The following is a 15,808-nucleotide window of genomic DNA, read 5'->3' on the forward strand; positions in this document are numbered from 1 at the left end:
AGGAGCCAGGAGCTTCTTCCAGGTCTCCCACATGGGTGCAGGGGCCCAAGCACTTAGACCATCTTCTACTGCTTTTCCAGGCCACAGAAGAGAGCTGGATCGGAAGTGGAGCAGCCGGGACTAGAACCGGCGCCCATATGGGATGCCGGCACTTCAGGCCAGGGCTTTAACCTGCTGTGCCACAGCGTCGGCCCCCCAAGCTGTATCTTACTTTTTTTTGTTTGTTTGTTTGTTTTTTGTTTTTTTGACAGGCAGAGTGGACAGTGAGAGAGAGAGACAGAGAGAAAGGTCTTCCTTTTGCCGTTGGTTCACCCTCCAATGGCCGCCGCGGCCGGCGCGCTGCGGCCGGCGCACCGCGCTGATCCGATGGCAGGAGCCAGGAGCCAGGTGCTTTTCTTGGTCTCCCATGGGGTGCAGGGCCCAAGCACCTGGGCCATCCTCCACTGCACTCCCTGGCCACAGCAGAGGGCTGGCCTGGAAGAGGGGCAACCGGGACAGAATCCGGTGCCCCGACCGGGACTAGAATCCGGTGTGCCGGCGCCGCTAGGCGGAGGATTAGCCTAGTGAGCCGCGGCGCCAGCCCCCAAGCTGTATCTTAATTGCTATGCTAAATGCCCACCTCCTTGATTTCTTGCCTTTAAATATTTATTTATGTATTTGAAAGGCAGAGTGGCAGAGAGAGAGAGAGAGAGAGAGAGCAAGAGAGCTCTTCCAACTGCTGGTTCACTCCCTAAAAACCTGCAACTACCAAGGGTAGGCCAGGTTAAAGCCAGGAACCAATAACTCAATCTGGGTCTCCCACTGGGTGGCAGGAACTCAAGTAACTGGACCATCACCTGCTGCCTCTCAGGCACAGTAGCTGGAAGGTGGATCACAAACAGAGCAGCCAGGACTTGAAGTACGCACTGCGACACATCCCGAGCAGCCGCTTAACCTACCGGGCCAGATGCCCACCCGTAGTTTTCAGTTGGAGGTTTTCCACGGCGAGAAGCTTCTTATTAGCTCTTTGGTATCTGTATCTATAGTTCCCATAGGAAATGCAGAACCAATGCTAGCCTCTCTCCTGGTTTTTCACCAGTTTTCAACATAAGACTTGATTCAGAATCGAACACGGATAAGCCGCGCAGGTGGGACTGACAGAAGAAGCCAAGTGGGGCAAAGGGCTGCGAGCACACCCCAGGGACCGTGGTTCCCAACAGGCAGGGAAGGTGGAGGGGTGCTGGGAGTCAGTCCTTCTGGTCCGTGGGCATCAGGAGAGCTGGCGACGGTGGTGGCATTTCAGCTGAACCTTTAAGGATGGGCTGGCAGGGTCCCCAACATAGTGCTCCCCTTTCCTGGGCTTGGACACGGGTCTTCTGGAATAAGATGATGCTCTTCATTCTCCCCAGCAATTCTGGGGACTGCGTGTCCAGGTTCTGATCTGCGGACTATGGAGAGAAGAAGTGACCCGTGCAGCTCCTAGGTTGTCTCTACCGAGAGTGGGCGGGCACTGCCCTCCCCTTCCGCTGTCCTACTGCTCACACACATGGATGCTGTGGGCGTCATCTTGGAACACGAGGCCGAGGCCACCTTGATGATGGCAGTGCAGCAAGGTGGAAGGAGACTCCCAGGTTCCTGGATGTCCTCCTACAAATCTCCAGAACCCAACCCTCGACATTCTATATCAGAGTGATGTCCATTGGGGTCCCGGCTGCTCCACTTGCAATCCAGCTCTCTGCTAATGTATCTGGAAAAACAGGAGAAAAAGGCCCAAGTGCCTGGGCCCCTCCTGCCACCCGTGTGGGAGACCTGGATGGGATTCCTAACTCCTGACTTTAGCCCGGCACAGCCCTGGCTGTTGCAGCTCTTTGAGGAGTGCTCCAACTTATGTAAGATCTCTTTCTCTCTGTTACTCTGCCTTTCAAATATAAATAAAGTAAATCTTAAAAAATTAAAAAGTAAAGTATATCCTCAAATATTTTCTGTGTATTCTCCTGAACTGCCTTATAGAAGACTTGGCACTGTGATCACATTTAGATTTGAAATTCTCCTGAAATTAATTTTTCTATGCGGTATGAGGTAAGGTATGGCATCGCAGTGATGTCTTTGTCACAATCAAAGGCATTTGGCAGGATCTACTCAAACAGAACATATGCTCCGACTCACTAATGCCATTCCTACCTCAGACCTAACAGAAATTCATTCATATATGCACGATAAGACAGACTCAAGAATGTTTATAGCGGCAGTGCTCAAAGTAGCCCTAAAATGAAGCAGAACAGATAGAGGAACCGTGGCACATCCGTGCAACGCAGTAGTGACACAGCGGTGCACGCAAGAGAGCTACATAGCACACACGCTCAGGAACTTCTGCACGCATCAGTGATTGAGAGATGTGAACAGGAACATATTGCCTGTTATCCCACTGATATATAAACCTGGGGAAGGGGCAAACTAGCCTATGGTGTTGGGAGTCAGGAGAGCAGTTATCTCTGGGGAAACAGAGCAGAGTTGGTGGCCAAGGGGGACTCCGGAGGTATCTGGGGTGCTCTTACTGTTCTCTTCTGAACTTGGATGTGTGGTTTTTACATGGTGCTAATTCCTGGAACCGTTCATTCGTGATGTTTGCCCATTAGATCACTAAAGGTGACTTTAGGAATTAGCATTGGGTGCAGTGGTTAATACGCGGCTTGGGAAGCCCACATCCCTTGTGGGGAAGTCATGAAGTTAGGGCAGCTCCTACATGGAGGGATCTTTAGGTTTCAAGTCACTGCTGTGTTTCCTGAGTCAATGAATTATCTGAGATACACACGCAGTAGTGCCTGGAGTTTGATACAGAATAGTGAGTAGACCAGATCTCAAATACCATCTGCTGGTTCACTCCCCCAAGTGACTGCAATGGCTGCAGCTGCGCCGATCCAAAGCCAGGAGCCAGGAGCTTCTTCTGGGTCTCCCATGTGGGTGCAGGGCCCAGGCACTTGGGCCATCTCCTATTGCTTTCCCAGGCCACAGCAGAGAGCTGAATCGGAAGTGGAGCAGCCAGGACTTGAACCAGCACCCGTATGGGATGCTGGCGCTGCAGGCAGCAGCTTTACCTACAACACCACAGCGCTGGTCCCTCTTATGTCTTCAAGATCTATCAGACCGGTTGGTGGCTATGCCAGCGTACCAGCTCGGACCCCACTCAGACATGTGAGGGCGGTGGCACAGCTGCTGCCTGGCCAGCGGAGGCTGGAAGAGGCTTCTTGATTTCAGAGATGTTAAAATGTGAAAATAAAACCTGCTCCTTGGAGTTGATGAATCAGTGTGTTGAAGGGAAAGGCAAGTCAGAAAATTACTATTTACAGAGTTAGAGGAAGTCTTACATGCTTGCATAATTTGGGCTGAAAATAAGCAGTGATGTATTTCAAAGACCCAGAAGAAAATCAGGGAATAGTGCATTTTGCCCAAAATAAACCTACTATGCCTGACGGAGGTAGGTATTCATTAACTTGAAATGGACAAGTGTCTCTGGGCTCCGTCTCTGCTTGCGAGGCAAGGTGATTGGATGACCCGGAGCAGTGGGGTGTTGCTGCATGTTTAGCAAAAATGCCCTTTTCCGCAACATGAATTCATTGTGTTTACTATAATTTTTTTTCTTGAGAGCTCATCTAATATTTGCTTACTATAAATTTTACTGATCTGAAGGATGTGCAGTGCATAACTCATAAATAATATTAAATAGATGATACAGCCATTTGATTCTCCCAGAAGTGAGAAATGATTTTTCCTGAAATCTATATCCATAACCAATCACCGGTGGCAGCTGACACACGACTGTGGTTCTCCCGTGATGTTGACTGACACTTCATTCACCTTAATGAATAAGATCAAAGTAAATGACAAAGACCCACTGGGACTTCTCTTGTTTGTCAATGGTATTACATGACTTTGCGGAGACAGAAAATAGTTTTCTAGTACTGGAAGACTATGTCCTCAATGTTTTTGTGTTATGAAAAATGCAACAGCCACAGAAGTGATACATCTTTATTTTTTAAAAGATCTATTTGTTTGGAAGTCAGAGTTACAGAGAGGGAAGGAGACAGAGAGAGAGAGAGATGCCAAGGTTAGGCTAGGTTGAGACCAGGAGCCAGGAACTGTATCCAGGTCTCCCATGTGGTGCAGGGGCCCACGCACTTGGGCCACTCTGCTGCACTTCTCAGGCACATAGCAGGGAGCTGGATCAGAGTGGAGCAGCCGGGACTTGAACTGGTGCTCATATGGAATGTCAGAATCATAGATGGCAGCTTAGCTGCTGTGCCATGGTGCCAGCCCCAACATGACGCATCTTTAATATGAGAGAGAGAGAGAGACAGAGAGAGAGAGAGAAGCTTTCATCTTCCAGTTCATGCCCCAAATGCCCACAACAGCCAGGGCTGGGTCAGGCTTAAATCAAATGCCTGGAACTCCCTCCTGGTCACCCACGTAGATGGCAGAGACCCCCAAACCATCATCTGCTACCTCCCTGGCACATGAATGGGAAGCTGGATCTGAACTGGAGCTGCCAGGACTCAAGCCAGTAGTCTGATATATGATGTGGGTGTTTCAAGAGATGGCTTAATCCACTATGCCACAAAGCTGATCCCTATCTTGTAATTTTTGGTAATGTCTGCTGAACAAATGCTCACAAAATTCTAGAAATCTCTAGCTGTTAGCTCTTACAAGCCTTTTTGTTTAAAAGATGTACTTATTTATTTGAAAGTGTCAGAGTTACACAGAGAGAGAAGGAGAGGCAGAGAGAGAGAGAGAGAGAGAGAGATCTTCTATCTGTTGGTTCACTCCCCAGTTGGCTGCAACAGCCAGAGCTGAGCTGACCAGGAGCCAGGAGCTTCTTCCGGGTCTCCCACATCAGTTCAGGGGCCTGAGGACTTGGGTTATCTTCTGCTGCTTTCTCAGGCCTTAGTAGAGAGCTGGATCGGAAGTGAAGCAGCCGGGTCTCGAACCAGTGCCCATATGGGATGCCGGCACTGCAGGCAGCGGCTTTACTGGCTACACCACAGTACCGGCCCCACTTACAAGCCTTTAAGAGCCGGCTCCAGCACACCTCTGCTTTGGAGTGAGACAACTTCAGGATTCTTTGCAGTTAACCAACTCCTTGTCCTCCAGCCATGGACAACATACCCAGGGATTTCTACAGTAGGACTGATAAACCACTCCTTCACAGAGCTGAGTGAAAACAAAACAATAAAGAGGCTGGAAAGTGCCAAAGTCAACACCACACAGGAACACAATATTGCCTCCCCCCTCTCTCTGGTCTTTCTCTTGTCCGGCCCACCTGGACCACTGCTGGTGAAAATGGCCTTCCTGATAGAGCCTTGGCTGTGTCACTCCTCTGAGTTACATGGGACTGAACCACAAGCTTCAGTGTGCTGTCACATCCTCATCTCACCAATACCGCTTCTTAAAAAGATTTTATTTATTTATTTGAGAGGCAGACTTAGAGAGAGAGAGAGAGAGGTCTTCCATCCACTGGTTCACTCCCTAAATGGCCACAACAGCCAGAGCTAAGCCGACCCAAAGCCAGGAGCCAGGAGCTTCTTCCGGGTCTCCCACAGTGATGCAGGGACCCAAGGACTTTGGCCATCTTCTACTGCTTTCCCAGGCCACAGCAGAGAGCTGGATCGGAAGTTGAGCAGCTGGGACTCGAACCAGCACCCATATGGGATGCCGGCACTGCAGGCGGCGGCTTTACCCGCTACGCCACAGTGCAGGCCCCTATTTATTTATTTTTAAAATAAATAGTTTTAAAATAAATTTTTATTTATTTATTTGAAAGGCAGAGTTACAGAGAGGCAGAGGCAGGGGGGGGGGGGAAGAGAGAGAAAATATTTTCTATCCGCTACATGACTCCCCAAATGCCTTCAACAGCCAGAGCTGGGCCAGGCTACATCCAGGAGCCCAGAGCTCAGTCTGGGTCTCCTCCGGGAGTGGCTTGAGCCACAGTTGCTGCCTCCCAGGAGGTGCAGTAGCAGGAAGCTGGGATGAGGAGCAGAGCCAGGGCCTGAGCTCAGCCGCTCTGAGATGGGCTGCTGGTGACTTCCCTGCTGTGCCAGACGCCCACTGCAATAAGCATATTTTTGGAAACTTTGGCTGGAGCACTTGCTGGGTGAGTTTCACAAACAGCTTTTCCTTATTTTTGCCTATTGCCTATGGGTAGGATCCTAAGTTTCGTAAAGCTATGCCCCACGCATACAGGCCCTGATCTCTGTTTAACTCCCTGTTTAACTGATCCAATAGTTCCATTTTTTTGCAAGAACTATTTTTCTGCAAGTTAGACCTTTTAACTTCTGTTGCTGGTGTTAACAGCTGCTAGCTTTTCTCTTCCTTTTAAATTTTATTCTATTCTGAGATTGCACAGTATATACAGAAAAATGCATTAAAGAGAGAACACAATTTTCAAGAAAAAAAAAAAAAAAAACAGAAAAAAAGGTTTGGTGATTCCACCCAGGTCAGGAAACAACACTGTCAGCGCCCAAGGTGCCTTCCTCTTGTCCCTCCCCAATTACTTTCCTTTGTTCCCGCCCTCCGGAAGTAGCCACTAATCATTCCCTTGGTCAAGGGAAAACTCCTGTTGTTTTACATCACTTAATTGAGTTTGTTTTCATTGCTGTAGAGTAGTCCCTTCTGTAACTACACACTGCTTTTTTTTTTGTTTTTCAATTTTATTTTATTTGAAAGAGTTTCAGAGAGAGGTAGAGCAAGAGCGAGAGAGAGAGAGAGAGAGAGAAGTTCATTCCCCAAATGACTGCAACGGCCAGAGCTGAGCTGATCTGAAGCCAGGAGCCAGGAGCTTCTTCCAGGTCTCCCATGCAGGTGCAGGGGCCCAAGCACTTGGGCCATCTTCTACTACTTTCCCAGGCCATAGCAAGGAGCTGGATCAGAAGTGGAGCAGCCGGGTCTCAAACCGGTGCCCATATGGGATGCCGGCACTGCAGGCTGGGGCTTTAACCCGCTGGGCCCGAGCACGGACCCCTACACACTGCTTTTATGATCCTTCCTTTGCTTGTATCCCAGTGCGGGTGAGCATGGGTTGCTCCGGGTGTGTAAGAGGAGTGCGTCTCTAACATATGAACTAGGGTGACCTTCCATTTTGCCAGTGATGGCACCACTTCACGTGCCCACCAGTGGGGCATGCAAGTTCCCCTAATCTGTGCCAACACTTGATATTGTCAGATATTTTTTCCCTTTTTTTGTCAATCTGTAGCCATTTCATTATAGTTTTAATTTGAAAAATTTTTTAACTATTAATACAGTTGAAGTCTTTAGACATATTGACATTTGGATTTCCGTTTTATGTGCTCTGCATATTTAAATTGATTGCTCAGGGGCCAGTGTTGTGGCACAGTGGGTAAAACTGCCACCTACAAGGCCAGCATTCCACATGGGCGCCGCCTCATGTCCCGGCTGCTCTACTTCTGATCCAGCTCCCTGCTAATGGTCTGGGAAAAGCAACAGAAGATGGCCCAAGTGTTTGGGCCCCTGCCCTCCACATGGGAGATTTCGATAAAGCTCCTGGTTCCTGACTTTGGCCTGACCCAGCGCTGGCCGTTGCAGCCATCTGGAGAGTGAAACAGTAGATGGAAGATCTCTCTGTCTCTCCCTCTCTGTAATTCTTTAAAAATAAATATACATAGGGGCTGGCGCTGTGGCATAGTGGGTAAAGCCACTGCCTGCAGTGCCTGCACTGGTTCGAGTCCTGGCTGCTCCACTTCTGATCCAGCTTTCTGCTATGGCCTGGGAAAGCAGTGGAAGATGGCCCAAGTCCTTGGGCTCTTGCACCCATGTGGGAGACCTGGAAGAAGATCCTGGCTCCTGGCTTTGGATCAATCCAGCTCTGGCCATTGCGGTCAATTGGTGAGTGAACCGGAGGATGGAAGACCTCTCTCTCTGCCTCTGCCTCTCTGTAACTCTGGCTTTCAAACAAATAAATAAATCTTTTAAAAAAAGAGAGAAGGCAGTGAATAAAGTAGACAAAACCCCCGCCCTCCCAGGGTTTGCTTTCTAGTGGGAGACTCAGACAACACACAAGATAAACAGACCACAGTGTATTAGATAACCATCCATGCTAGGGACAAAAATAAAGCAGGCTGAGCTGACATTTTGGAGAGGATGGTTACAGAAGACCTCAGTAAGAAGAAGATACTGTGATACTGTTGATATCTTTTTTTTTTTACAGGCAGAGTTAAATAGTGAGAGAGACAGAGACAGAGAGAAAGGTCTTCCTTTTCTGTTGGTTCACCCCCCAAATGGACGCTACAGCCGCCGGCGCTGCGCTGATCCGAAGCCAGGAGCCAGGTGCTTCCCCCTGGTCTCCCATGCGGGTGCAGGGCCCAAGCACTTGGGCCATCCTCCACTGCCTTCCTGGGCCACAGAAGAGAGCTGGACTGGAAGAGGAGCAACTGGGACAGAATCTGTTGCCCCAGCCAGGACTAGAACCCGGGGTACCGGCGCCAAGTGAGCCGCGGTACTGACCGATACTGTTGATATCTAAAGGGAGTGAGAGAGCCCAAGGTAACACCCAAGAATCCCATTATGGACTGATGAGATCCAAACCACTTAATAAGTATGTTCTCAGAACTGAATAGCTTCCTGAAAAAAATCATATCTATACGTTAAAATAGTTTAATGTTCTTCTTAAGTCACCACAAAGACACGGTAATGGGAGGTGTGCACCTGTTGAGCATGACACAGTGTCTCAGATGCTGGGATCAGCTTGAGCACTGCCACCGTAATTTCCTGTCTATATTAATTTGCACGTGGTATTTGCTTTTTTATTATGGCGCCTCTTGAAAATCCAGCTTTGCCAAGAGATAACGTCACTGAAAGAGATGCTTATCATCTAGTACTGAAACTGTGAACTCCCTCACGTTTAAGGTGCTGCAAAGCCTGACAGATATTGAGTATCTGATGTGAGCAGGGAGGAGCTGAGGTCACCAGCCCCTCGCTTCAGCCCTGCCTGTTCCACCCAACCCTCCCCCGGCTTTGTGCCGTGGAAAAACCAGAGCTTCTGTGAACCCACTGCTCAGAACCAGTGCCGGGCAAAATGCTAACCAACATGGCTGCCGACTGCATCCCTGTGAGGACATTAGTTAGTTACAAGGACATAATAATAAAGTTCCACTGCTGACACTTCTATTCCTATAATGCACCTGATACCACGACACTTCAGAGACTTCCAGGAAGGGCAAGGAAATGAGTGGTACTCAAACTCCACCTCAAGCTCCACCCCTAGTGTCACTCCCCCTCTTCGTGGAGGAACGACACTAAACCCTGCCTAGGCTTCATATCCGAGTCACGGCACCATTATGTCGCTCCCCGTCTTCGTGGAGGAACGACACAGGACCCTGCGCTGTTCTTTTGTCTGCTCGGCCCTCCCCGGGTTTGCTGCTGGTTCTTCCCGGGTTGGCTACCGACCCTTCCACCTCCGTGGAAGGGCAGTTCCCCCTGCCACTTTCCCCACTTCCGCAGGGGAGCGCCACACCGCCGGCCGGCTCTCTCAGAGGCTGCACAGGTGTCCCTTCAGATAGATGTTCCTCGTGCGTGTTGTCTCTCTCCTCCTTTATAGTCCTCTTCCGCCAATCCCAACTCGGCTGCCCACACGCTGAGTACGCTGCTCTCCTCCAATCAGGAGCAGGTCCTGCTGTTTATTGGTTGAACTGGAGGCAGCTGTGTAGAAGCTGTTTCCTCCTCTCCCAGCGCCATATTGTGGGAGAGCAGATGCATAGAATAAGTCTTAATTCCAGTAACTTAGTCTAGTCCGAGTTGCTCCCAGTTGCTCCCCACACCCTAGGAATATTCAATTAAATCCTGCCCTGACACCTCCCCCTAAAGCCTCCAGATCGTAGAGAGATGGCACCAAACTTGGCTGAGGGCAGCTCACTCTCCAATACGCATGCACTTCCTCTCAGTTCTTTATATCTGCTTTATGTGTAGATAAATCTTGTTCCTCTTTTTTTAAATATTTATTTATTTGAAAGTCAGAATTACACAGAGAGAGAAGGAGAGGCAGAGAGAGAGAGGGCTTCCACCTGCTGGTTCACTCCCCAGTTGGCCGCAGAGGCCGGAGCTGCGCCGATCTGAAGCCAGGAGCTCTTCTGGGTCTCCCACGCGGGTGCAGGGTGCAATAGAGGATGGCACCCACTGCACCCTTAACTCACAGGGACATTGGAGGCTATTTTAACTTTTTCTTTTTTTTTTTTTTTTTTATTTTTTATTTTTTATTTTTTTTTTATTTTATTTATTTTTTTTTTTTTGACAGGCAGAGTGGACAGTGAGAGAGAGAGACAGAGAGAAAGGTCTTCCTTTGCCGTTGGTTCACCCTCCAATGGCCGCCGCGGCCAGCGCGCTGCGGCCGGCGCACCGCGCTGATCCGATGGCAGGAGCCAGGAGCCAGGTGCTTTTCCTGGTCTCCCATGGGGTGCAGGGCCCAAGCACCTGGGCCATCCTCCACTGCACTCCCTGGCCACAGCAGAGGGCTGGCCTGGAAGAGGGGCAACCGGGACAGAATCCGGCGCCCCGACCGGGACTAGAACCCGGTGTGCCGGCGCCGCTAGGCGGAGGATTAGCCTAGTGAGCCGCGGCGCCGGCCTATTTTAACTTTTTCAAGGAAAATACATCACTATGTTGTGAGACGGCTGGGTTCGGATTCGTGTATACAATGCAAGAAAGAATTCAAAGATGAGTTGGGAGCTGGTGCTGTGGTGTAGTAGGTAAAGCTGCCGTCTGCAGTGCCGGCATCCCATATGGGCACCAGTTTGAGTCCCAGCTGCTCCACTTCCAATCCAGCTCTCTGCTATGGCCTAGGAAAGCAGTGGAAGACGACCCAAGCCCTTGGGCCCCTGCACCCATGTGGGAGACTGGAAGAAGCTCCTGGCTCCTGCCTTCGGATCGTCACAGCGGCCATCTGGGGAGTGAACCAGTGGTGGAAGACCTCTCTTTCTCTTTCTCTGCCTCTGCTCCTCTCTCTGTGTAATTCTACCTTTCAAATAAATAAATAAATCTTTAAAAAAGACATTGTCTATGACAGCAAATTTTATTCAGGCCACTGGAGCACAGGAGAGGCAAGGCTTAGTCTCTGGAAATGCACGTGGTGGCCGGGAAAATACACAGACACATGCACGCATGCACGCACGCACATGTTTTTGCAATGCATTATGGTCATTGCTCTATCAGAAATATACACTAAACGATTGATTTTGACTGAGGAGCAGGTCGAGAAGGCATTATAAAGCAGAGAATTTACAGCTGACCAGGGAAAGAAAGACGGAGTAGACCGCACAGCAGAGGAACAGATGGGCTAGCGCGTTTTATGCTGTGAGCCGCACGGGACTGCTACAATTAAGGCCAATGAATTAAAATCCCAGGAAGTGCCGGTGCCGCGGCTCAACATGATTAATCCTCCTCCTAGCGGCGCCTGCACACCGGGTTCTAGTCCTGGTGGGGGCGCCGGATTCTGTCCCGGTTGCCCCTCTTCCAGGCCAGCTCTCTGCTGTGGCCAGGGAGTGCAGTGGAGGATGGCCCAAGTGCTTGGGCCCTGCACCCCATGGGAGACCAGGATAAGTACCTAGCTCCTGTCATCGGATCAGCGCGGTGCGCCGGCCGGCGACGGCCATTGGAGGGTGAACCAACGGCAAAGGAAGACCTTTCTCTCTGTCTCTCTCTCACTGTCCACTCTGCCTGTCAAAAAAAAAAAAAAAAAAAATCCCAGGAAGTGAGAAGGAACAGGTGGTTTGGGCCCCAACTGTGAGCAACGTTGAATGCAATAATAGGGAGTTGAGATGTTATTGTGAGAGCTCTAGGGAGCTGTCAGAGACCTCACAGATAAGGGAAGCGCAAGGGCCCGGCACGGGATGGCGCGGATTTAAGTCTGTGAGGTCCAGCTCCACAGTCCACGTGGCTGGCCTCAGGGAATACCGCCTCTCCACGATGCCGATCAAACATTGCCCTCCCTCCACAGGACGCATAGCAGCGCCATCAATGCCGACCCTGCAGCGTGAGCTACGCTCTCACACACAGCCAAAGGACTTGGTCAGTTGTTTGCAAAGTGACAATAGTACAAAAAGTAGGATCACCCAAGAAACGTCCACAGGTTACTGCATGAGGCGTGTCGCCCTGGTCAGAGTGGACACACCGGCAATGTTTCAGCGTGGCCTGCCAGAGTGTGAGGAGATAAAGTCTTCAGCCCGGAGTCTGCTGGCATCGCCGAAGGCAGCAGGGAATTTAGGGGAAGCAACACTGTCTGGTGAGGGATAGAAGAGTAAATAAATCATGGATGGGTACAAGAGGCAGAACTGCCGACCGAGGAAGGAACTTCTGCGGCTGGATTTGCAGCAGGAAACCTGAGCTAACCTGCAAAGGCCGGGGATGAGACTGGGGGTGGAAGCGGAGGGTCCCCGAGGTGGAAGATGGAACTCTGCCCTGCTCCACACTTCCAGCATCGGAATGCCCAGTTGTTCAAGGAGGAGTTTCACGATGGAATGCAGACCTGTGCATTAGTGTGTGTGTGTGTGTGTGTGTGCGTATCTGTGTGTGCATCTGAACATTTGTCTTGGAAGAGAAGAAAAGATTTATCATTCCCATGATTCTTCCAAGGGGTTCTTCATTTTAAAAATCCTTCAACAAACACTTTTGGTGTCTTTTGGTCCTTTTTTTTTAAATCATTTAAGTTTGAGAGAGAGAGAGAGAGAGAGAGAGAGAGAGGTCTTTCATCTGCTGGTTCATTCCCCCACCCAGTGCCTGCAACAGTTGTAGCCAGTTTGGGCTAAAGCCAGGAGCCAGGAACTCCACCCAGGTCACCCACATCAGTGGCAGGGACCTAAAACCTTGATCTAACACTGCTGCCTCCCAGGGTTCACTTCAGCAAGTAGCTGGAATTGGGAGTGAAGCAAGGACTGGAACCCAGGCACGCTGTAGGCACGATACGGATTACCTTAACTGCTATGCCAAACACCTCCTCCTGTTTCTTTGAAAGATTTTTATTATTTATTTATTGGAGAGGGGAGAGGGGAGAGGGAGAGAGCTAGTTCCTATCCACTGACTCACTTCCCAAATGCCTACAGTGGATAGGACTGGGCCAGACCAAAGCCAGAACCCCACATGGGTGGCAGGGACCCAATTCCTTGAGTTATCACTCCCAGGATCTGCACTGACCGAAAGCTAGAACCGTGAGCTAGAGTGGGGTATCCAGTCCAGGCATTCTGATGTGGGGTGGGGGCATCTTACCCATTAGGAAAACCATTTTCGCTTTTTTTTATTACATTTTTATTTAGGAGTGGTCTGTTTTGAGGTCGACCAGCTCCTGTAGTGCATCCTTTCTTCCTCCCCACAGCTGTCCTCCAGGGATGCCCACCTCTGGCCTGACTGTGCCCCCTGGAGCAACACTGGGTGAACCTAATCCTACATTTGTCTATCTAAATGGAAGCTCACTTCTGGGGCATTGCTTAGTTGTTAAAAGAAATCCTTGACATTTTTGATTCTTTCAAAGATCTTGATGGAATCAGCAAATATCCTCATATGAATATTTTTGAAAAGCTTCTAAGTTTAGCGATCTGGTGCTTAGTAACAGATTCTGTTACTTGAACTCCCCATACAATCTCATGGTTCCAACTTTCTGCCAATGCAGATCCTGGAAGGCGGCGGAGATGACTCAAGGAATTGGATCCCTGCCACCTACGTGGGAGACCTGGATTGAGTTCCTAGCTCCTAGCTTTGTCTAGGCCAATCCTAACCATTGCAGGCATTTGGGAAGTGAACCTGGGAGTGGACGTGCTCTCTCTCTCTCCCCTTCTCAATCACAATTTGCATGATTGTTAGAGTGTTGGGAAAAGGAGACAGAATTCTGTCCTCTCTCACTGTTTGCCAAATAATACTCAATGATCACTTTGCAGGGTCTGGTTTTCAGGAAAAGTAGTTTTAACAGAGGAGACATATTCTTTTTTATTTTTTAAAGATTTATTTATTTATTTGAAAGGCAGAGTTACAGAGAGGCAGAGGCAGAGAGAGAAAGAGAGAGAGAGAGAGAGAGAGAGAGAGAGAGAGAAAGGTCTCCCATCTGCTGATTCACTCCCCGGTTGGCCACAAAAGTCTGAGCTGTGCTGACCCAAAGCCAGGAGCCAGGATCTTCTTCCGTGTCTCCCACATGGGTGTAGTGGCCCAAGCACTTGGGCCATCCGCTACTGCTTTCCCAGGCCACAGCAGAGAGCTGGATGGGAAATGGAACAGCTGCACTCGAACCAGTGCCCATATGGGATGACGGCACTGCAGATGGTGGCTTTACCCGCTATGCCATAGTTCCAGCCCCTTTAAGTAAATTAACATGACTTGAATGAAGCACCCAGCTCCTGGGAAGTCACATACAAGAACCTGAGATTTCTTATTACACATAACCCAGCCAATGCAACACCAACCAAATGTATTGAGGAACTTGAGAAATATGCAGTTACCACGAGAGCAAGAGTCCGTGAAGTGACTTCCGACACGACTCTTGGGGAGAAAGAGGACATCCATCTTCTCGACTGGCCTTTTCATGATGGTGCACCCCCAGCCAGCCGGACTGTCCAGCACTGGTTAAGTCTTGTCTAAACTAAGTTTCATGAAGAAGCTGCTTGTTGTAGGGCTGTTTGTGTTTGTTGCAGACCTTGGGAAAGCTCCAGTGCTTGTCTCCCGAGCATTCATTGAAGGTGGAATGAAATCCAAAGATGCAGTACAGTTCATAAGACAAAAGTGGCATGGAGCTTTTGACAGCAAACAGCTTTTATATTTGGAAAAATATTACCCTAAGATGCGGCTGTGCCTCAAAGACTCCAATGGTCATAGAAAAACCTGTTGCATTCAATAAAACTGGGGTGCCTCATGCCATTGCCTTGGAAGTAGAACTTGAGACAGGATCTGATTTGTCATACATATTAGCCAGTATGTTGGCACGGTGAATAAGTTTAGTGAAGCTTCCAAAGGGTTTTGAAAAGCAGTTTGACGAGGCCATGAGATTGATGGAATTGCAACTTCTATCTTTGGGTTATAACCAACGGACATTTAGCAAAAGATTCTTGCTGTTTAGCATTTAAAACGTGCTTATCATCTGTACCAATTTGGCCTTTCCTGAAATGATGCAGTATTGAGTTGTATCTTAAATCTATTCCCATGCCAGAATCTTATCAATGCATAAGAAATTTTGAAAGATCAGGTGCCAAAAAAAAAAATACCCTGCACAATACTTGTATAATTTTAGAATCCTACAGAATTAAAATCCCAGGAACTATGAACACTCTAGACCTTATGTGGTTGATTCCTTCAGCCACTTCAAATATTGAAAATGGGGACTCTTTAAGTTTAGATTGCTGGGGCCGGTGCCATGGCACGGTAGGTTAATCCTCCGCCTGTGGTGTGGCATCCCATATGGACGCTGGTTCTAGTCCTGGCTGCTCCTCTTCCAGTCCAGCTCTCTGCTATGGTCTGGGAAAGCAGTAGAAGATGGCCCAAGTCCTTGGGCCCCTACACCTGCGTGGGAGACCTGGAAGAAGCTCCTGGCTCCTGGTTTTGGATTGGTGCAGCTCCGGCTGTTGTGGCTATCTGGGGGAGTGAACCAGAGGATGGAAGATCCCTATCTTTCTCTATCTCTTTCTCTCTATCTCTCTCCTTCTCTCTCTGTAACTCTGCCTTTCAAATAAATAAATAAAAAATCTTAAAACAAAAAAAGAAAAAGTACACATCAAAGTAAAAAGTGTTACTAAAAATAAAGAAGGTTATTCATTCCACAAGGATAAAGAAGTGAATTTATGAAGATGACATAACA

General features: G+C 49.1%; 1 pseudogene; it reads left to right on the forward strand.

Annotated features, from left to right (window-relative positions):
- Nucleotides 1–3,441: 3,441 nt before the first annotated feature.
- LOC100344055 (protein tyrosine phosphatase type IVA 1 pseudogene) lies at nt 3,442–14,854 on the forward strand (annotated as a pseudogene).
- The last annotated feature ends 954 nt before the right edge of the window (nt 14,855–15,808 follow it).

This window comes from Oryctolagus cuniculus, chromosome 11, assembly GCF_051225735.1.
Source record: "Oryctolagus cuniculus isolate XC-2025 breed Fujian yellow rabbit chromosome 11, ASM5122573v1, whole genome shotgun sequence".
In the NCBI taxonomy this organism is placed as follows: domain Eukaryota; kingdom Metazoa; phylum Chordata; class Mammalia; order Lagomorpha; family Leporidae; genus Oryctolagus; species Oryctolagus cuniculus.